Source organism: Chiloscyllium plagiosum, chromosome 33, assembly GCF_004010195.1.
Source record: "Chiloscyllium plagiosum isolate BGI_BamShark_2017 chromosome 33, ASM401019v2, whole genome shotgun sequence".
NCBI lineage: Eukaryota > Metazoa > Chordata > Chondrichthyes > Orectolobiformes > Hemiscylliidae > Chiloscyllium > Chiloscyllium plagiosum.
This window is the reverse complement of record NC_057742.1, coordinates 32,013,363-32,037,577: the sequence shown is the minus strand read 5'-3', so window position 1 is coordinate 32,037,577 and position 24,215 is coordinate 32,013,363. Positions and strand designations below refer to the sequence as shown.

The following is a 24,215-nucleotide window of genomic DNA, read 5'->3' as shown; positions in this document are numbered from 1 at the left end:
CGCTGTCATGTTCCCAAAGAATCTTGCATGTTTCAATAAGGTCACCTCCTATTCTTCTAAACTTCAAGGAGTATAGAGCAAACTGACTCAACCTCTCATAAGACAGTCCTGCCATACCCAGAAATAGCTTAGTGAACCCTTCTCTGGACTGCCTCCGATGCCAGTATATCTTTTCTTAGAAACAAACTGTTCTAGAAAAATCCACCTTTATTTCCAAACTGAGTAACTGTGCCCTATAAAAAGGGCTATTTTCACAAGAAATTTAACTAAGAAGAGTGTTCCTCTTAGTCCAACTTGCAGCTTTTTTTTGAGCTTGTCACATCATTCTAAAACTAAAAATAATGTCAATTATTTTACTTATAAAATAGAACACAATGCATCAGTCCAACAATAGACATCGCATAAAAATCACATATTGTATTCCATAAAAATCCCGACAATTTATTTCTCTTTTTAAAGTCAAAGGGTTAGAAATCCACCTGCCTCCTTCTGGGTGTAAAGGCCACAGTTCCTGACACACCTACAGACAATCTGGTTGGCTTAAGTATGGTCTACTCACTTGCCTTCTCTGATGGCAATGGAGTGAGAGCTACACCAATCCTGGGCTGTACTTTGACTGCCATAGCAGGGAAGGTCTGGCTATTACTTATGTGATCTGGTTAACCTGTCGCTTTTAAGATTGTGGCCAACTGTACAGCAATGATGCTGACAGAAAAGAATTTAGGACAATTTCAAAGATGGTTCAGACACAGATGATTCACTGTTGCCTCCACCTCGGTAAATCTAGTCTGCTTAGTCAGAGCCGAGAATGGCAGCCTGTTTCCCAGGAAGTTGTTTCTCAGATTGGTGCCATATTCGCAGGATTTCAATGTCATAAAAAATACAATTTTACACAAGTTGTCAAGGTGACCGGATGTATTCTCTCATTGCATCTCATGACCAACAAACCAACAACTTCTCACTGAGTTCTGTATACCAGACCAATTCGCACTTCATAGCACTAATAGCTAACATTCACCCATTGCACTACACTCATATCATCCAATAATACTTAATGCCCCATTTCATCTTGATTCTGCACACCTAAAGCTATTCAGTGGTAGCAAGTATATTATCCAAGAAAGTAAATACAATCAGTGATAGTCTGCCCTCTCTCTACTTACAGTTTTTTTTTCCATAACAGCTCTTGAATTCATCCTTGACTGAGTCACACTCTGTCCAGCTGCACAGAGCCCAGATGTCTCCTCCAGGCTTGGGCTGACAAGCGACAAGTAACATTTACGAGACACAAATGACAGACATCGACCATCTCTAATAAGAGACAATCTAACTACAGCCCCTTGACATTTAAGGGCGTTCCCATCACTGAATCCCCCACTATCAACATCGTGGGGTTACAACTGATCAAAAACCCAACAAGACTTGCCACATAAACGCAGTGGCTACAACAACAAGTTAGAGGTTAGGAATACTGTGACAAGTAACTCACCTCCTAACTCCCCAAAGCCTGGCCATCATCTATAAGGCACAGGAGTATGATGGAATATTCCCTACTTGCCTCAATGGATGCAGGTCCAAGAACATTCAAGAAGCTTGACACCATCCAGGCCAATGCAGCCCACTTTATTGACATCACATCTACAAGCATCCACTCCCACTGCCACTGACATTCTGCAGCAACAGTGTGTACTACCTACAAGATGCACAGCAGAAATTCCCCAAAGATCCTTAGACAGAACCTTTCAAACAGCAGCCACTTCCACCTAGCAGGACAAAGGCACAGATATATGGGAACACCACCATGTGCAAGTTTTCCTCCTAGCCATTTATCATTTTGACTTGGAAGTACATCACTGTTCCTTTACTATCACTGGGTGAAAACTCTGGCTGAAGATTGCTGCAAATGCTTCAGCCATATCTTTTGCACTGATGTGTTGGGCTCTTCTATCATTGAGGATAAGGAGATTTGTGGAGTTTCCTCCTCCAGTGAGTTGTTTAATTGACTACCACCATTCACAACTGGATGTGGTAGGGCTGCAGAGCTTAGATCTGATCAGTTGGTTGTGGGATCGCTTAGCTCTGTCTCTCACATGCTACTTATTCCACCTGGCATGCAAGCAGTCCTGTTTGGTGACTTCACCAGGTTGGCGCCTCATTTTTAAGAATGTCTACTACTGCTCCTGACATACCCTCCTTCCTCTCCATTGAACCAGGTTTGACAGCCATGCTTAATGATAATGGTTGAGTGGGGGATAAGCCGGGCTATGAGGCTGCAGATCATGTTGGAGTACTGCGCTTCATGGATGCCCAGTCCTGAGTTGCCCAGTCCTGAGTCTATCCATTTAGCATGGTGATAGTACCACACAATACAATGGAGAGTATTCTCAATGTGAACATGGGATTGTGAGGACTGTGTGGTGGTCACTCTTACCAGATTGACAGATTCATCTGAAGGTAAGGATGAGGTCAAGTACGGTATGTTTTTCCCTCTTTTTGGTTCCCTCACCACATTACAGAGACTCAGTCTAACAGCTATGTCTTTTAAGACCCAGTCAGCCCAATCAGTAGTGCTGCTGCCAACCCACTCTCGATGGTAGACATTGAAATCCGCCACTCAGAGTACATTTTGTGTCCTTGCCAACCTTAGTCCTTCCTCCAAGTGTTGTTTAACATGGAGAAGTACTGATTCATTGGCTGAGGGACGATGGTACGTGATAATCAGGAGGTTTCCTTGCCTATGTTAAATCTGAAGCCATGAGACTCCATGGGGTCCAGAGTCAATGTTCAGGACTCCGAGGGCAACTCCCTCCAGACTATGTGCCATCACCTGTACTGGAACTGCCCTGTCAGTGAGACAGGACATATCCAGGGATGGTGGTAGTGGTACAATTCCGTAAATATGACTGTTAGTTGGCTAGTCTGTAAGACAGCTCTTCCAATTTTGGCACTAGCCCAGAGATGTTTGCAAGGGAGATTTCACTGGGCTGTTTCTGCTTCTGGCTCTTCCAGTGCCTAAGTCATCCAGTTTAATTTTTTTCGTTGCATAGCAATTGATATAACTGAGTGGCTTGCTATCTTATTTTGCCGGTCAGTTGAGAGTTAACCATTGTGGCTTTGAAGTGACATCCAGGTGAGGATGGATTATTTCCTTCCAATAAACAACAATTGTCATCAGTAGATTTTAAATTCCAGCCTTCTTTTTTATTGAATTCAATTCCACTATTTGTTGTGGCAGGATTCAAACCCGGGTCCCCAGAACATTAGCTGAGATTTCCTTGACAAGACGAACAGAGGTGTGAATTCTTTCTTTCTCTTTCTGGTTTTCTGTTGTGAAGGTCTCTTATTCTGACAGCATGCAGCTCTCACTTCCCTTTCATTATCAGGTTTCCTGAATCCTGGGAAACCCAAGCAGCAACTAGAAAAGTTAAATCAGGCTAATTGTGCGATGCAATTGAAATATGATATTGAATTGTACATTTCTTTGACAGGACATTCGGATGCCATGAAACAGGACCATTGTAGAGATGGCAGTAGCATCTGCGCAGCATGTTGGAAACAAGTTCCCAGCAACCTGCATGTGTAATTTTGAGGCCCTAAATATTTACAGCAGACAAGGAGGCAGAGTAGCCCATGTACTAATTCTTTTGTGGAGTAACACAATTCTCCTATTTCCCACTTATCCACTTCTTTTTAAAAAGTTACTTCCACCAATATTTGTGGGGCATCATTTTAATTTGTAACAAAAACATCTCCAGCCTCTTCCTTCAATCTTTTTGGTGAGGATAAATTTATGTACTGATACACTAACCAGTGGCAATTTTTATTCAACTTTTTACCTGATCAAAATCTGTCATAACTTAGAATTTCAACTGAGTTATTTATATCTCCTTTTTGAGTTGGGTATAAACTTGTAAATCTCCAATCCTTTGGCATGACATCCACTTCCAAACATTTCCAAAAATTTATAGTTCCTAACTCCATTGTGTTTTCCAAAATCTCTTCTGAAGTGCATTGAGTTTTCTACTTTTAAACCCATATTAGTACAAATTAATTTGTGTTCTGAAATCATTGATGCAATAATTGGTACATCAGGACAGCATCCCAGTGGTGCTATAGCTGTGCCAAGGTATAGAAAATAATAGTGAAAATGTCTAAACATTTTCCAAGATCGAGTTTATTTAAAAAGTGGATTTAAGGCATGACATCTGTAAATTGAATTATGGTATGGCATTGCAAACCTGTCCATAGTAGCTGTAGCATAGAGTTAGGTGATATGTATAAATTATAGATATTGTTTTAACATGCTCGCCAATCACAGCTTTGCCAAAATTCTGGATACTCACAGGTACTGCATTGAGGGCAATTTATCAAATGCATCATTTTGTATTACTTCTAATGGATTGTATTTCAAATTCCTGTTAAACACAGAAAAAGATTAAAGGAATCATATCAGAAAAAGTTCTAGAAACGTTCTTAGATCATTTGCTACCACCTGATACAGTAAATTTTCAAAATACATATTTTTAATACGGCAATCAGGACAATGTGTCTCAAATAAAAAGTAACCAAGGAAAAGCCTGAATTTTGTCAACAACAAGTCATTCCTAATATTGCAACATGAACGGCATGCAACTTCCACAATATCTTTTTGCCTTTTCCCATGTCACTCGAAATAAAATTCAAAGTGCCAGTGGTGTGCATACAAAACACATCTGATTCAGTGGTTGGTGAAATCTATTAAGTGGCAAAAGCAAAACAGGTTAGGCAGCATCTAAGGAGCAAGAGAGGCAATGTTTCAGGCTCAACCCTTCAAAAACATTGACTCTCTTACTCCTCAGATGTTGCCTGACCTTTATCAACTCTGACTTCTCCAGCATCTGGTGTCCTCACCATCTCCTAAATCTACTAACTGGCGATGCTGCAATTACAGACAGACTATTAAAGAGTCTGCTGGTCAAACATTCTGCATTATAGTCACAACTTTCCTGCCCAACTACACCACCATTAGCATTATACTTATTACGAGCACTAAGATGGCATTAGTCTTTTTCAAAATTAAATTTCAGTCACAGTCACATTACATTATTTGTGTGTGCACCAATATCATTCACTGTTGATTATGGCTTAGTCAGACAGTTAAAAATACTAGCATGCCTGGTGGTTGGCAGTAGAGACATTTCCTTTATTATGGAAAAACAATGCAGTATTTCTGCATTCTCTCCTTTTTGAATGTTCATATTAGTCTGGTAGTATTGCACTTGCTATTCTATGGAAAATGGTTGAATTTGCAGACTTGGCTAAGTTAAAGAAATGTTGTAGGCAAATTCAAAGCCAATAAGAACTCTTATCAGCCAAGTCAGTGAGACAGACACAAAAATGGGCAGTACTAACACTGACATTCCCTACCATACTCAGGCCACCAGAGTCTAATTCACAGCTCCATGCTTCGAATCTCAGCCTATGTCCTTTCCCCCTCACCATCTTCTGATCCTTCAATCCTCCAAACCAACTGTCTAACCAGTGGCAATCACAAGATTTCATTCTCCTACCTCTCCTTTCTTAATTCAACTTGGACAGCCACTAACGTTATACACAACTACACTAAGCTGACACGGTGCACACCTCCAAACAATTGAGAACCAGGTGCACTAGAATCTCATGCATCACTGACTTTATCTTGATGGGAAGGTTTTATTGAATTTTTTTTTCACATTAATGGAGTATAAATGGCATGCAAATGTGTTACAAATATGAAGCCACCATAGGCCAGCATCATTTTCAATACACCACAAACAACATGTTGACTTTATCGCTGCTCTGCCTAATTAAATCACACCCCATTGTCAAGCTTTCCGTTCTTGTAGGCTAAGTAAACATTGACCCAAAGATGTTGGAAATAGTGAAAGTATCTGTGGAAAAATAAACAGAGTTATTGTTTTAATTCGACAATCTGTATTGCCCTGAAATGTTAATTAAGTATCTCTCCCCGCTGAGAAAGGGAGACTGGTGGTGTTGCTATAATGTCATTGGATGAGTAACCCAGAAACCTATGTTCAAGCTCTGTGTACACGGTTTCAAATCCCACTATGAAGCTGGGGGAGTTTTAAGTAAATTAAGAAAAACCTGACATTTGAAGATATTATCAGCAATGGTGACCATGAAACTATTATTACATCTCTAGTTGACTAATTTCCTTTAGTAACATTAATCATTGTTCTTCATCTGATTTGGCCCACACATGACTCCAAATGTAAAGATTCACTTTTAATTGCTCTTTGAAATGGCCTAACAAGCCATTCACTTAAGAAGCAATTAGGGATGGACAATAAATGGCAAATCCCATTAATGGATAAAGAAAATAAAGAAACTACCAGATATATGGAGTATTTTTAACATTGGAGAAATAGTTTAACTTGTTGGTATTACACTTACAATTGTCTAAAGAAACGTAATCCATGCCAGGATTTGAATGTTCCATCCAGTAGCATTGATACCTTATTGTCAGAAAGATCGCTGTGCAATAAACCACAAAAAATTACAAGAACTTCAATTCCTTGAGTATTATAACATTTTGATTCATATTGATTGCTTATCTTTGTGAATTTTTAGTATAAACTAAGGTATAAATACAACACTTTTAAATCCATTCTCTCAAAAGTGAAGTACCCAGTTTAATCACTTTGCAGTTTGGTTCGTATTATTTGATGAATGTTCCTTCTGTTGTCAGAAGCAGACCCCATTTATTAGATATCTGGGGGTCCATGACATGTCTTGAATTCCTATTTAGGACAGACCAGTGTGGAGAGTATCTGTTGCACATCTCAACAAGATAGAACTGAACAGGATGTGGAAAGATAAAAGTGAAAATTATCATTTAGGGATGAATGACAGAATTCCCTCCTTCCTCATCAGACTCATCTTGTTGTTGGGTAGGCTGCCTGCTTGGATTATGCCAGCAAAACAGGGCTGCCTTTTAGCCACTTCCGCTCAACAACTGCATTTGAATGAGATCAAAGGCCTCAAAATGATTCTGGTCTCTTTGTGGAGAGAGTGACATATTATTGGCACACTTGACTAAGCACCATCTTGGAAATTAAAGTTGAACATAGACAGGCTACAAGGTATTAAAATGGAAAACCTCTCTTCAAATTGATAGTTGGCCATACTGATAAGGCAGAATAAAGGAATTATACTCTGCATCTAAAATGCAGATTTGACCTGGATACCCAATGTTGGCAATGCAGATGGAACTGATGTTGTCATTTCAATGAATGTAAAAAACGTCACTCAAATACATTTAAAAATGTACATCCTGTAAACTCTCAAGTGTGTCTAAACAGTTGCTTATATATATATATATATATATATGTCTCCAGTTAGTTGGGGTTCAAAGCAGGCAGAAACATAAACTAATTACTTAGCCAATCAACTGCATTTTTCCACCAACAATTGCAATTTTCCCAGAATCTCATAGAACTGTCATGTCAGAAATGCCAATGCAGGGAAGAGGGTTACACAGTAGGAGGTCAGCATGACATGAACATTCAAGGCTTCTGAACTTTAGGGCAACAAATAAAAAGGCTGATGCCTTCCAGGTTCACTGTCTTTTACTACATAAAGAGCTCCTGGATACTTATGACTCAGATAAAGCTGAGAAAAACAATGGTAGCTGCTCCCTTCAGGCTTATTGCACCAACATTACACTGTCTCCTCTCCTATTGCATGCCAATCAGTAGCATACTCATTGCAGACACATTGGAGGCTGCATGCATGCTTCTAAAGGGGTAGTGTGAGGGAACAGATTCTCCCCATCTATTCTATTCAGCCAGCTCATGATTTTGAAAACCTTTATCAAATCTCTCTCAGCCTTCTTCTGTCAAAGGAGAACAGTCCCAAATTCTTCAATCTATCTGTACAACTGAAGTTTCTCATTGCTGTAACCATTCTTGAAAATCACATTTGTATTCACATCTTTCCTATAATGTCACATTCAAAAATGTCTACAATACTCTAGTTCAGACCTGTACTCTCAATAAAATGTCTTATAGTGTGATGAACTCTCTTATCCAAATGTTCCCCATAGACTAGTGACCCATTTTATTTCCCAACAGCAGATCCAGTGATGCCTCCTTCCCAGTTGTGAGATGATGTGAGAACATAATGATCAAATAAATGTTTTTTTTTAGATTACAGTACAGTGTGGAAACAGGCCCTTCAGCCCAACAAGTCCACACTGACCCGCCGAAATGCAACCCACCCATACCCCTACATTTACCCCTTACCTAACACTACAGGCAATTTAACATGTCCAAAGACCTGCGCGTCTTTGGACTGTGGGAGGAAACCGGAGCAAACCCATGCAGACACGGGGAGAACGTGCAAATGCCACACAGTCAGTCGCATGAGGTGGGAATTGAACCTGGGTCTCTGGCGCTGTGAGGCACCAGTGCTAACCACTGTGCCACCGTGCTGCACACTACCTCTTTAGATGCATGCATGCAGCCTCCAATGTGTCTGCAATGAGTATGCTACTGATTGGCATGCAATAGGAGAGGAGACAGTGTAATGTTGGTGCAATAAGCCTGAAGGGAGCAGCTATCATTGTTTTTCTCAGCTTTATCTGAGTCATAAGTATCCAGGAGCTCTTTATGTTCTTGAACACATTTCAGAAATTGTCTCTTCTTACCCATTCATCCAACATAATCCCAATCAATAAAAGATCCACAGAAGTGGTTCTAGAGGGCAAAGTGGAAGGCAACTGAAAGAGGAGTTGGCCAAGGGATAGTCAGATAATGAATCAAACAAAGTGGTGTGAGATTGGTTTAACATGGGTGAAACAGGAACTCCTGGCAACAGTCGCTACAGTAGTAGCAGCAGACAAGACCTAAATATGTTGCACATCGCTAATATTTTCCAGCAGATTTGTTGGTTTATGTCACTCTTTGGAAAATAGCCCCAGTCATGAAATGTCTTTTTTGTTCTATGACAATGTATTCTTTAATCAGTGCTGCCTTCCATTTCCCTGTTGTCCTTCTGTACCTTTTCTAAACACATGATATTCTTGTACATTATGCCCTTAGTTTTCATAACTTTAAACCCACATTTCCTTTACTGCTACTACATGGTATTCCCATGCAGGTATCTAAAATGGAACAACTCTCTGGTATTCTCCAGAAGTTTTACTTTATGCACCTCATTCTTCTTTTCTATGTTTTATGCTAGTACCAATTCACTGCCAATTTAGGTTAAACTCTCCCCAACCATACTAGTGAATCTCCTCAGGAACAATGGGTCCCAGTCCCACTGAGGTGCAGCCTATTCTGCTTGAATCGGTAGCTCCTGACCAAAGCTGGTATCAATGCTCGAAGAATTTGAAGCCCTCCCTCCTATACCATGCTTCAAGCTATACATTAAACCTCCCTATCTTTCTATTTCTATTCTGACTAGCACACGGTATGGGGAAACTCCAAAGATCCTCAATGTCTTACTTGCTGCATTCCTTCCCAGCTGCTGAAAATCTGACAACAGGATGTCAATCCCTGCCCAGTCTATGGAGGAGAACTGATTGATTCCTGATGAAGAGCTACTGCCTGAAACAGCGATTTTCCTGTTCCTTGGATGCTGCCTGACCTGTTGCACTTTTCCAGCACCAATCTAATCTTGACCCTGCACAGTCTATGTCTATCCTTGGTACCAAAATATAACAACTTCTGGCTCACTCTCTTCCCTTTGCAGAATATTCTACAGACTCTCTCTGATGTCCTTTACCCTGGCATGCAGGAACAATACAACATCCAGGGCTCAATTCCTGTCAGTTTCTTGAGTCTGAGTGTCAAATGACAACTTTTCAATTATCTGGCAACTATTCTAGACCGCTGTATGTGGCCTTCCCCACAAGTGAAAACATTCTCTCTGTGCAATCTTGTACAATTTTAAAGATCACTATTTAGCCACTCTGTCAGCCCTTTTTTTTCCCCAAAAGATCTAATCTGTTCATTCTTTCCTGATACTGCACAAGATTCTTAGATATTTTCAAATTAATACCATAACTCACAGAATTTCCAGGAAAGGTAAAGCTTGAAATGTATATCCTGCAATTTTCGAGATGACATTTTGAGAAAGATTTCTATATTGGAATAAAAACAAACAGATCAAAAACACTGCATCTGAAAATGCAAAAATGTTCACCAAAAGTCAATGGACAGCAATTACATAGTTCTGTGATAAAGCTTGTGTTTGCTTTTCCTTTTACATGAAGCTGCTGGAATATTAAAAGCATTTGCTATTAAACTTTTATCTAGCTCAAGATACTTCAGAACATTCTAGATTGGAGAGCAATATTGTCCCATTGGAACAGACAAATGAAGCTAATAATATCTCTGACATCATACAAAGTGGAATTACAAATGTTGTAACTTGTGCCTTGTGGAGCTACCTAAACCTAACAGAATGAATGATGGCTGAATTTAAAAGACTGTATGATATTAAGTACTCCAAAGAAGTATTTTCTCTCATTTCTCCTCTCCTTTTTTAACATGACAGAAAGAATATTCACTGGAAGTAACAACCAGTAACTGGAAAAATAATAGATACTGGGAAGCTGAACAGTGGGGTACTATCACGAACAGTGACATGAATGAATGGAATAATATGGGGAATGGAATAACATCGGGAAGAAAGGAATTTATTCACCACTAAAATCTTGGTATATACCATGGAAAGGAAAAAAATGACTTGCATTTATTTAATGCTTTTCAAAATCACCAAATGGTTCAAAGTAGTTCACAACTAATAAAGTTAGAAGTGTAGCCACAGTTGTAATGTAGGAAACATGGCAGCCAATTTGTGTGCAGCAACTTCCCAGAAATAGAAAGTGATGATGACCAGATAATTTATTTTTGTGATGTTGATTGGGGAATAAATATTAGTAAAGAAACCAGAGATAACTTGACTCTGCTTCTTCAAAACAATGCCACAGGATCTCTTACATTCACTCAAGTAGTTGATGGGGCCTCAGTTCAACATTTTATGTAAAAGACGATATGCCTGACAATGCCCTGCTCATTCAGTTCTGCACTTAAGTATCAGCCTTAATATTTGTGCCTGGAATCTTGTGATTCAGGGATAAGCGTGCTACTAAATGAGCCACAGCTGAGAAACTCTTTTGATACTTCCAAATTCAGCAGAAGTGACACAACTTTCCCTCAAGAATTCAAATAGAAAGGAAGTTCATGGTATGCAGGATATTCAACAGTCAAGAATGGGATCATGTTCTGAGACTGGACTGAAATATAGGGCTATATATTACATGAACCTGGCAGATATGTTTCAGATTGTGGGCATGTAAAATACCTCAGGTGGTATGCCCACTACCTTCTCAATCACACCTGAGATTAATAATATAATATGCGCCATAACATAACAGGCCACTTTATAAATTTACATGAACCAAGGTGGGAAGTAAAGGGAGCATCTCATTCAGGGGATGCCCTGTATGAACTGGGGACATCCACCCCCAAGATGCCACCTCACCTACTTATCCATCTCACATTCATGACAGAACAAGCCTTTCCACCTCCTCTCCCTCTTGCATGGGCTCTAGATTCCCTTCCAATACTAAATGGGAAAAAGTGGCTTAGTGGTAATGTCGCTTGACTAGAAATCTAGAATGCAGACTCATATTTTTGGGACATAGGTTTAAAATCCACCATGCCAAATGATGAAATCTGAACTCAAATTTTTAAAAAAGTTAGGAATTAAAAGCTAGCCTGATGGTAAATGTTAATTTTTGCAAAGATAAACAATCTTGGTCTCTGATATCCTTTAGGGGAGAAAATCAACCATCTTTTCCTGGTTTTGCCTTGATACGACTCTAGTTCCAGGGATGGGTAACGAATGATGCTCTGGCCATCGATGTCCAGATCCCACGAATAAACGAAGAACCCGGAATTACATTTTTGGGGCAGTCATCATCCTCTTTGGGCCTCTTCATGTTGCCCTGAAAGCTGATGGAGTTGCTAGGCAATCAGATAGGATGGCAGCTTGGAGGATTGATTCCTGCCTGTTCGAGAGTCAGAAATCCCACAATTCGGCAATGTAGCCAGCCTGCAACATTATTTCAGTTGTGTGGCAGGCTTCTTTCTAGTCAATTAGCTCACTGCTGACTTTCATTCTGGGAGAAAGGGAAAGCCATTCACCCCTGCCAATTTCCTAACTAACAGTTGAAAAAGTATCAAAGAACTGACATCAGAATTCTTGAAGCAATCACTGAGTAGTTAACAGAAAATGCTTTATTCCTGATGAAGGGCTTTTGCCCGAAACGTCGATTTTGCCTGTCCTCGGATGCTGCCTGAATTGCTGTGCTCTTCCAGCACCATTGATCCAGAATCTGGTTTCCAGCATCTGCAGTCATTGTTTTTACCTAACAGAAAATGCTTAGCTGTTTCAGAACATTTATTCATTAGTTTTACATTTTGCCTCTTCAACTTGAATAATACTTACAATTAACAATATGGAAAGTTTGAAATAGGTAATTTAAACTCATTTGTTTAAAAGTTAACAACTATACTTACAATTTCTTTACCAAGATGAGCCCTTCAAATGAATCCTTCTGTAGTGTGTCAAGTTGATTTCCATGCAGATCTCTAAAACAGTTTGTTCAATAATTAAAGTATCAATTTATATAATGAAAATCTCTGACCAATTCCTGAGCAGGATAATTTAAACAAATTATACAGGATGATAATTCTTGTGGTTGTTACATGCAGAACTACAGTTTTAGCAAATTCATTGTTACCATTATTCTAAAAATGCCAAAGAAGATTATGGCACAATGTCACATTGTCATTAAGTATTATTTGATAGATTTGTCACAATGGTTCCTTTTCAGATGGCAGCTGGTGACTAGTGGAGTTTCACTAGTGGGGTCAGTGTTGGCACCACAACTATTCATGTTATACGTTAATGATTTGGATGAAGAAAGTGACTTGTTGCTAAGTTTGCAGATGACACAAAAATAGACGGAGGCACAGATCATGTTGAAGAAGCAGAGAAATTGCAGAAAGACATGGACAGACAAGAAAATTGGATAAAGAAGTGGCAGATATAATACAATGTGGGAAAGTGTATGGTTATGCGCTTGGCAGGAAGAATAAAGGCATAGACTATTTTCATATGGGGGAAAGGCTCTGAAAATCTGAAATACGAAGGGACTTGGGAGTCCTAATTCAGGATTCTATTAATGTTAACATACAGATTCAATTGGCAATTAAAAAGGCAAAAGGAATGTTAGCATTCATTGCAATAGGGCTAGAATACAAAAGGATATACAGTTGAGGCTGCATAAGGCTCTGGTTAGACTACATTTGGAATGTTCTGAACAGAACTGGGATACAGTATTTGGGTCCGGCATAAAAGGATGGATGTGCTGGCCTTGTCAGGCATAATTATTCTTCATGAAGCCTTGGTGACTTGGCTTGATCATATTATGCATTATAATGGCTCTGCTATTATAATTGGCTCTGAAATTCTCCTAATAATAGACATTAAACTATTTGGCCTATAGTTACCTGTTTTTGTCTCTTACCTTTTTAAATGAAGGCAGTACATTGGCAGTTCTCCGATCCTCTTGGACTTTTCCCGGATCTAACAGTTCTTGGAAGATTAAAACCAGTGCATCCACTATCTCTGGAGTGACTGCTTTTAATATCCTAAGATCCACCCCGTCAGTTGCAGGGAAATTATTGATCTTTACTATTAGCTCCCAAGGCTTTTTTCTTGAACGATGGCTTCTTTTCCCCTTTTGACCCTGCTGCTTTTCTATGTTTGTACACTCTGTCATTTCCTGATCGACTCTGGATATAATTATCCAAATTACTGCCCCTTAACACTACAGGATTCCCTAACCTCCCTAATAATGATGGCAACCTCCTTAGTTCAAATAGTTTGGATGGAGCAATTTTTGTCAGCTGTGTCCAGGAAGGGTTCCTGATGTAATAGACCGACTAGAGGGGAGGCCGTTTTGGATTTGGTGCTTGACAACAAACCATGCCAGGCGTCAGATCTCTGGGCGGAAGAGCATTTCAGTGATAGTGATCACAACTCTCTCAGCTTTATTATACTTACGAAAAGGAATAGGAGCAGACATTATGGGAAAGTATTTAATTGGGGGAGGGAGAATTACAAAGCTATTAGGCAAGAAATTGGGGCACCTAAAATGGGAACAGATGTTCTCAGGGAAATGCTTGACAGAAATGTGGAGGTTGTTTAGGAAGCACTTGCTGATAGTGCCGGATAGGTTTGTCCCACTGAGGCAAAGAAGGGATGGTAGGTTGAAAGAACCTTGGGTGACGGGGGATGTGGAACATCCAGTCAAGAAGAAGAAGGAAGGTTACGTAACGCTGAGGAGGCAAGGATCAGACAGGGTTTAAGAGAGTTACAAGGTAGCCAGGAAGGAACAAAGAAAATTACAGAACAGGAACAGGCTCTTCAGCCCTCTAAGCCTGCGCCAGTTTGGATCCTCCATCTAAACCCGGCCCCTATTTTCTAAGTATCTGTATCCCTCTGCTCCCTACCCATTTATATGTCTGTCTAGATACATCTTAAATGACGCTATCATGTCGGTCTCCACCAGCTCTGCTGACAACATGTTCCATGCACCTACCACCCTCCGCGTAAAGAACTTTCTATGCATATTGCCCTTAAACTTTTCCCCTCTCACCCAGAACCCGTGACCCCGAGTTACTGAGTCCCCCGCTCTGGGAAAAAGCTTCTTGCTATCCACCCTGTCTATATCTGTTATGATTTGTAGATCTCAATCAATTCCCCCCTCAATCTCCATCCTTCTAATGAAAATAATCCTAATCTGCTCATAGTCGTTTCATAGCTGGTGCCCTCCATATCCTGGTGAACCTCCTCTGCACCATTTCCAAAGCATCCACATCCTTTTGGTAATGTGGTGACCAGAACTGTATGCAGTATTCCAAATGTGGCCATAACAAAGTCCAGTACAACTGTAACATGACCTGCCAACTCTTGTACTCAATACCCCATCCGATGAAGAAAAATATGCCATCTGTTTTCTTGACCACCCTATCAACTTGTATGGGAATCGGTTTAGCTCAGTTGACTGGATTGTTGGTTTAGAGAGGAATGGGATACCAACAGCATGGGTTCAATTCCCATCACCCATTTGAGAATTACCATGAAGGACTCTCCTCCTCAAACTTGTCCCTCACCTGAGGTCTGATGGCCCTCAGGTTAAATCGCTACCAGTCACTTCTCTCTAATGAGAGAGCAGCCCCTATGGTCTGGTGACACAACAACCTGTGTTGCCACCAGAGTATAGACCTGAACACCCGGATCTCTATGTACATCAATGTTCCCAGTACTTCTCCACTTACCGTATAGTTTGCTGTAGAATTGGATCTTCCAAAATGCATCACCTCACATTTGCCTGGATTGAACTCCATCCGCCATTTCTCTGCCCAACTCTCCAATCTATATTCTGCTGCATTCTGTGACAGTCCCTTCATGCTCTGCTACTCCACCAATCTTAGTGTTATCTACAAACTTGCTAGACTACCTATACCTTCCTCCAGATCATTTATAAATATCACAAACAACATAGATCCCAACATGGAACTTTGTGGAACACCACTTGTCACAGTTCTCCATTTTGAGAAACTCCCTTCCACCACTACTCTGTCTCCTGCTGCCTAGCCAGTTCTCTACCCATCTATTCTCTAGTACACCCTGGACCCCATACAACTTCACTTTCTCCATCACCCTACCATGGGGAACCTTAACAAATGTTTACTGAAGTCTATGGATGTGACATATACAACCCTTCCCTAGTCAATCAACTTTGTCACTTCTTCAAAGAATTTTATTAAATTGGTAAGACATGACCTTCCCAAGTTGCCTATCACTGATAGAATCTATTTACATATGGAAGAAAATGGGTTTATCTCTCAGTATCTCCTCCAGCAGCTTCCCTACCAGTGATGTCAGGCTCACCATTCTGTAATTACCTGGAATGTCCCTGCTATCCTTTTTAAACAACGGGACATTAGCAATTCTCTAGTCTTTCAGGACCTCAGCTGAGTTCAAGGATGCTGCAAAGATTTCTGTTAAAGACCCAGCTATTTCCTCTCTTGCTTCCCTCACAAATCGGAGATAGACCCCATTCGGACCTGGGGACTTGTCCACCTTAATGCCTTTTCCTCCCTCCTTATGCCGACTTGAAGAATGAAAGCTAAAATGGGGCATGAAAAAGCCTTAGAAGGTAGGATTAAGGAAAACCCTCCAATATTCTCCACTTATGTAGGAACAAGAGGATGGCCAGAGTGCGGGTAGGGCCGATCAGAGATAGTGGAGGGAACTTGCGCCTGGAGTTGGAAGAAGTAAGGGAGGTCCTTAATGAATACTTTGCTTCAGTATTCACTATTGAGAGGGAACTTGACGCTTCTGAAGATAGTATGAAACAGACTGATATGCTGGAATAGGATGATGTTAGAAAAGTGGTAGTGCGGAAAATTTTGAAAACCTTTAAGGATAGATAAATCCCCTTGGTCAGATGGGATATACCCTCGATTACTACAGGAAGAGATTGCTGCGGCTTCGGCGATGATTTTTACATCCTCACTGTCCACTGGAGTAGTGCCAGGTAATTGGAGGGTGGCAAATGTTATTCCCTTGTTCAAGAAAGGGAATAAGGATAATCCTGGAAATTACAGACCAGTCATCATACATCTGTGGTGCGCAAATTATTGGAGTGGATTTTGAGAGACATGATTTATGATTACTTGGAAAAACATAGTTTGATTAGAGATAGTCAGTATGACTTTGTGAGGGGCAGGTCATACCTCACAAACCTTATTGAATTCTTTGAGGATGTGACAAAATACGTTGAGCACTGGATGTGATGTACATGGATTTTAGCAAGGCGTTTGATAATGTTCCCCGTGATGGGCTCATTCAGAAAGTAAGGAGGCATGCAATACAGGATACAGACTGGATACAGACGTGGCTGGCCCATAGAAGACAGAGGGCGGTAGTAAATAGAAATTATTCAGCCTGGAGTTCGGTGACCTTTGGTGTTCTACAGGGTTCTGTTTTAGGACCTCTGCACTTTTTGATTATTATAAATCACTTGGATGAGGATGTGGAAGGGTGAGTTAGTAAGTTTGCCAATGACACGATGATTGGTGGAGGTGTGGATAGTGTGGAGGGCTGTTGTAGTTTGCAATGAGACATTAACAGGATGCAGGGCTGGGCTGAGAAGTGGCATAAGGAGTTCAACCTGGAAAAGTGTAAAGTCATTCAACTTGGCAGGTTGAATTTGAATGCAGAATACAGGTTTAAAGGCAGAACTTTTGACAGTGTGGAGGAACAGAGAGATCTTGAGGTCCATGTTCATAGGTCCCTCAATCTTGTCACTCAATTCATAGGGTTGGTATGAAGGTGTACAATGTGTTGGCTTTTATTAGCAGGGGGATTGAGTTTACTAGCCGAGAGATTATGGTGCAGCTTCATAGAGTCCTAGATAGACCACACCAGGAATATTGTGTTCAGCTCTAGTTGCCTCATTATAGAAAAGACGTGGAAGCTTTAGAGAGGATGCAGAGAAGATTTACCAGGATGATGCCTGGACTGGAGGGCACGTCTTATGAAAGATGGTTGAGAGAGTTAGGGCTTTTCTCATTGGAGCTAAGAAGGATGAAAGGTAGAATGATGAGACGTGACTTGATAGAGGTTTACAAGATGTTGAGAGACGTAGATAGAGTGGATAGCCTGGGATTTTCTCCCATGGTGGAAATGTCTATCATGAGGGGGCATAATTTTAAGGTTTGGTGTTGATGTCAGAGGTAGGTTCTTTACACAGAGTGGCGGGTGTGTGGAATGCACTTCCAGTAGTGATTCTAGAGTCAGATACATTTGGGACATTTAAGCGACTTTTGGATAGGCACATGGAAAATAGTACAATGAAGAGTATGTTGATTAGTCTGCTTTTTACTTTAGCTGCTAACTGTTTAAAATCGTTCAGCAGAACCTCCTTTCTAGCACTATCAATGTAATCAGTACCCATAGATGAGAACAACTGGATCCCTAGCTCCCAATTCTTGTTCTTCTTCAGCTTGAGAAGTCTGTAACCCTGGCGCCAGGCACAGCGTCTGGCATTCCTGCTCACAGCTACAGAGAACACCCCTAATTATACTATGCCCTACATTCATATTTTCTCTCCCCTTTAGGGATGCATGAACACAATATAATAACATTTTATATAGGATTGAAAGTGAGGTAGTTCATTCTGCAACAAGGCATTAAAATTTGAACAAGAGAAGTTATGAACCTGAGAGGCACAAATTGACTGAGATGGGTTGGAAAACTACATTTAAAGGCATGACAGCACATATGTAAGGAATAGTCCTGAAAGAACTATTATACGACTTGCAGCAACAACCTTGGCTTTAAAGTGCAAAAATTCAAAAAAGGTCAATCAACTGTGCCTAAAAAACATTCAAGATTGCAATATGTTTAAAAGAAAGAGCCGATGAAGTTGCCAGAAATAGCAATAATTATTTATTGTATTCACAAAATACAACAAAGAAAAACCAATAAAAAACTGATAAGGAACAAAATAATGGAATGTGAATACAATCTGGCCAAAAATATAAAACAGACTGTAAAAAATTCTACAGGTACTAAAAAGAAAATGTTTCCTAAAAGGCAGAGTCAGAAGAACTTATAAATGAGGAATAAACAAATGGTACTGAAGCTGAATGATTATTTTGTGCCTTTTTTTCACTGAGGAAGATATGAGAAACCATCCAGAAGCAAAGCTCTAACTGGCTAGAGAGAATGAAGAGTTGAAGGAAATTAGCATTAGTCAGAAGATTGCACTGGAGAAATTAATGGGGCTGAAAGTTGATAAATCCACAAGAACCGATGGTTTTAATCTGAGATTGTTGAGGGTGCTGACTATAGAGACAAATGATGCTTTGGTGATTATCTTACAAAATTCAACTGTGTCTGGATTGATTTTTTGGATTGGACAGTAATAAATGTCAAGATTAGAGTGGTGCTGAAAAAGCACAGCAGGTCAGGCAACATCCAAGGAACAGGAAAATCAACGTTTCAGGCAAGAGCCCTTTATCAGGAATGAGATTGGAAGCCTCGGGGGGTGGAGAGATAAATGGGAGGGGGTGGGGCTGGGGAGAAGATAGTTGAGAAATGTCACCCCAATAGTTAAGAAGACAGTGAGAGAGAAAATAGGGAACTACAGACCTGTTTCCTTACATAGCAGGGAGAAAATACAAAAATCTATTATAAAGAATGGGACAGATAGCTACCTAGATTGGGCATAATTACATGGATTTATGAATGGGAAATTGTTGGACAAACTCAAGAGTTTGCAGGAGAAGTTACTCAAAAAATTGACAGCCGATTGATGAAGTACACTTAGATTTTCAGAACACTTTTGATAAAGTCCCCCATAGGAGCCTGATTGGTAAAATTAAAGCATATGCGATAAGAAGTAATATATTGGCATGGATTAATGACTGGTTAATTGAGAGAAAACAGACAGTAGGAATAAATGGGTCATTTTTGTGTTGGCAGAGTGTGACTAGTGTGTTTTGGTATGGTAAAGAACAATACTTTGGCCCCAGCTATTCATAAGGTACAACACTGCTTACAAAGTAGCAACAAAATGTAATACCTCCAAATTTGCAGATGATACATAACTGAGTGGGAAGGCATGCTGTGAGGAAGATGTAAAGTGGGTACAGGAGAATTTTGACAGGCTTAGTGCATGAATAAGGACATGGCAAATGGAATATACAATATGAAAATATGTGAAAAAATATCCAGTTTGGTAAAATAAACGGTATGCAGAGTATTTCTTACATGGTAAGAGTTGGAAAGTGTAGATGTACATTTAGCCTTAGGTGTCCTCGTCAATAAATCACTGAAGGCTAATATGCAGATTCAGTAAGCTAGTAGAAAGGCTAATGTTAGCTTTTATTCCAAGAGGATTTAAGTACATGAGCAGTGAAGTCTTGCTTCAGTCGTGTAAAGTTTGGTTAGGCCACACCTTGAATACTGGTCTGGTCTCTTTATCTTGCCATAAAGGGAATGCAGCAGAGGTTCACTGGACTTGTTCCTGGGCTGATGGGATTGTCCAATGAAGAGAGATTAAGCAAACTGAGCCTGTATTCTCTACAGCTTTGAAGAATAAGAGGTAATTTCAATGAAATCTACAAAATAATTAAAGAGATAGACAGGGTGGATGCAGATTAGATATGTCCCCGATGAAGGGCTTTTGCCCGAAACGTCGATTTTGCCTGTCCTCGGATGCTGCCTGAATTGCTGTGCTCTTCCAGCACCACTGATCCAGAATCTGGTTTCCAGCATCTGCAGTCATTGTTGTTACCTTGTCCCTGACTGAAGTCTAAAATCAGGGAGCACAATTTAAAAAGGAGAATGCCACTTCAGACCAAGATGAGGAGAAATTGTCTTATTCAGAGGGTTGTGAACCTTTGGAATTCTCTACCACAAAGGGCTGGGGAGGCTCAGTCTTTGGTTATGTTTAAGGTAGAGATTGACAGGTTTCTGATTATTGGTAGCATACAGACCTTTAGGGATGCTCCATCAGCTATGATCGTATAGAATGGTGGAGCAGGCTCCCAGGATGAATAACCTATTCCTATGTTCCTAATAGTCATATAAATCAAGATTATTTTCTTTTAATTCCACCAATTTTCTCCTGAAGACAGTGAAAATTTGCTCGTGTATGGCTCAACAGGTATTTTCTGGTTTACCATTCAAGCACCCATTTATCATATTAAACTTGATTAAATGTGATTGATACCAGGTTATTCAACCAGGAAGTACATCATACACATTTGTGTTCCTATTTTAATCTCCTGTCCAAACTATTGTTACAATTTCTCCAAGTTAACACAGTACCCACATTCATAAAGAATCCTGGTATTTCAGGCTTTTTTGTTTACTAAAAAAACATAGTAGTTGCTGGACTGTGTTTTCACCATCTCTAAGTTTGCATTCATTATAACTCATACAATATACAAACTGCAGAAACTAGAAAGGTAACAATGAAATGATTCAAAATGTTCACAGCTTTTGTAAGCTATAGCACAGCATCAAAATCAGCATACTTGTGATCCTACCATTATAAATTACTATTTCTTTTTACATAAAATACTATTTGGTTAGATAAACCTATCCAGCTAGAGGTTACTTCCCCAGCTATTGAGGACATGTTGGTGAGAAACTTCTCCAAACATCCTACTTCACAACTTTCAAAATTCTCATTAGATTTTGCAATTTAACTTCAAGTACAGTAATAAAAATCAAATAACTTTACAGAAATAAGGACAATTTCTATGACTTTACAATGAAAATAAGTTATGATTACACACTCTGGCTGAATCATAAACCATCTTTGAACCTGCTTCACTTCAAGAGTGCATCATCCTCAGTCTTTGTGTACCATTCCAGTAGTTTTCTCAAACTGGAATATGCAAGCCACTAAAGGGCCATCCGAGTCCTACCAGGAATCCAGAGCACAGGCCAGTCAGATGACTAGGCAATATGGTTAGAAGCAAGGTGGCAAGGCAGCTGGAGGTGTGTTCAACTCTCTGAGGAACCTCCCATACTTGGAGTCCTGCTCTCTTGTTTATTGTCTCTTGCCCACTCTCAGTCTATTCTTGATCACCAGCAAAGAGATGGAAGGGGTCATCAACAGTGTTAACAATTGGCATTTGCAAAGGAGAAAACGTGTCCACTGACAGTAAGTTTGGAATCCACACACCCTCTCAGTTCCTGACCTTGTTACAGCCTTGATTAAAACATGCACAAAAGAGCTGAACTCTGCAGGGAAGTAAGAGTGACTGTCTTTGACATTAAGGGTAGCATTCAACTGAGTTCAGTATCAAGATCCAAAACTGGAGACAATGGGAATCAGGGGAAAACTCACTGCTGGTTGAAGTCCTACTTAGCACAAATGAAGATGGTTGTGACTGTTAAAGGTCAATCATTTCAACTCAGGAGAAACCCAAGGACACCACCCTGCAGACCTTTCTCTAGGCTGAACCACCTTCAGTGTTATTAATGGCCTAGCTTCCATCATAATATAAGAAGTCAAGATGCATTTTCACAATTGCCTAATATTCAGCACCATTCACAACTTTTCAGATACCAAAGTATTACATGTCCTTATGCAGTAAGACTTGGGCACCATCCAAGCTTGGGCTGATAAGTGGCAAGTAACATTCTTGTCCACATAGTGCACTTCGATGTTATACTCAGTTAAGTGCTGCTTGATGCCAAAGGTAATCACTTTTTCCTCATCTTTGGAGCTCAGCTCTTTCATCCATGTTTGAGCTACTATTGTAATGAGGTCAGAAGCTGGGTCAACCTGGCAGAACACAAACCCAGTGTCATGACCAGGTTATCACTAAGTGCTGCGTGATAGCACTATTGATGATCTATTTCATCATTTTACTGATTATTGCAAGTTGATTGATGGGGCAGTGATTGACCAGGTTGGAGTGTCCTGTTTTTAGTACACAGGACATACCTGGGCAATTATCTACATTGCCAGGTAGATACCAGCGTTGTAACTGTACTGGATCAGTTTAGCTAGGGAGGGGCATCTTCTGCAGCACAAGACTTCAGTAATATTGCCAGAATGTTGTCAGGGCTCACAGCCTTTGCAGTATCCTCTAATTTCAGCCATTTCTGCAATCTCTCTATAGTTCTGGCTGAACAATCATTACAAATGCTCCAACCTTACCTTTTGGACTGATATGCTGGACTCTTCCATCACAGTGAATGGGGATATCTGTGGAACTCTTCTCTAATGAGTATACTTATAGTATATTAATTGTTTATGTAAGGTAGAAAAAAGGTGTTGTTGCTTCTCTCTGACTCAAACAATTTAAGTGTACTAAGTTGCTAAATTATATCGCAAAAAATATCTGATGAAAATTGATTAACAGCAATTATTTTGGATATGTTAATTTCCAACAATTTATAAGATATTAAAGTGATAAAGATACAGGTTTCAATAAAATGAAAGTCATAAGCTTAGTAAATGTACCAAAATTCCATTTGGAGCACGGATAGTTTCCTCCCCATTTCATCAGATACTGCTAGCCATTAAATGTAAAGTGCAATTAATATTTTTTAAAAATCCGGCAAAATATCTTAAATGTTCCATAAAGGTGGCCATTGTGCACAGAACTGATTTCCAAGCACACCCCACTTGGATCTGGAGGCTTGTGTTTAGCTCTGCTCAAAACATTTTAAAACTGTGGAATTGGGATTTAACTGAAGATATCTTTAAACAACTAGAAACATGATTGGCTATTCAACAAATAAATTGCAATTTCCTGTTGGTGAATTTACACTCAAACCAAATCTGAATTCATATTATGGATGTCACTTTCTGCCCAAAATATGACAAAGTATTTGAGAGCAGTGGAGCCAGACCTCAGGAACATAATTTGCAAAAATAATGCATTCAGTAAAGTGGCAAAATGCATCAATACCTGTAGACAATCATAATCATATATTATCATTCTTCTAAATGCCTGCTTTAACAACCACAAGTTTCAGGTTTCTCTCAGAGCTACAGATACTCATTCCAGCTCTGTCAGGCCCTGTCCATTTGTCTCTTTGAATACTAAGCCCTTACTTGCATTATCCTCAGCTCCGCCCTTTTGAGACTCTTCCAGATTCGAAAATACATCTCCCATAGACTTCAATACTGGAATACACTTCCTCTCCCAACCACAGGGCAAAGTCATATATTCCCCTGTCTGCTGATTTGAAGGTAGGTCTTGTGGACAAACTCTCTCCAATTTTCCAGAGTGACAGAGGAGGTGCCAGGCAACTGGATTTATTGAGGCCATTAACTATAAGATTAACGGCCACTTCAGGATCTCAACGTGCTCTGCTGCTATATTACCTGGCAGAGGGAAATCCCATGCCAAGTGAATAGGCTGGCAGCTTTTAATGCATGGCTGATGCCAGATAAAGGGAGGCTGTGGGGAGATCATACTTTGGATTCCCTTTTCAAAGGCATAGTTCTAGAAGAGCAAACCCATTTTAACTGGCCCCTAAACTTCCCAGCCTCTTAAATCTAGCCCCACCACCTCGCTAGTGCTTCCAAGCCAGGCTCCTTTGAT

The 24,215-nt window shown here is 40.0% G+C and overlaps 1 protein-coding gene across 5 annotated transcripts in view; it reads right to left on the bottom strand.

The window, feature by feature from the left end:
* LOC122539990 overlaps positions 1 to 24,215 on the bottom strand; it is a 208,824-nt gene that overhangs the window by 169,084 nt on the left and 15,525 nt on the right. The window lies entirely within an intron of this gene.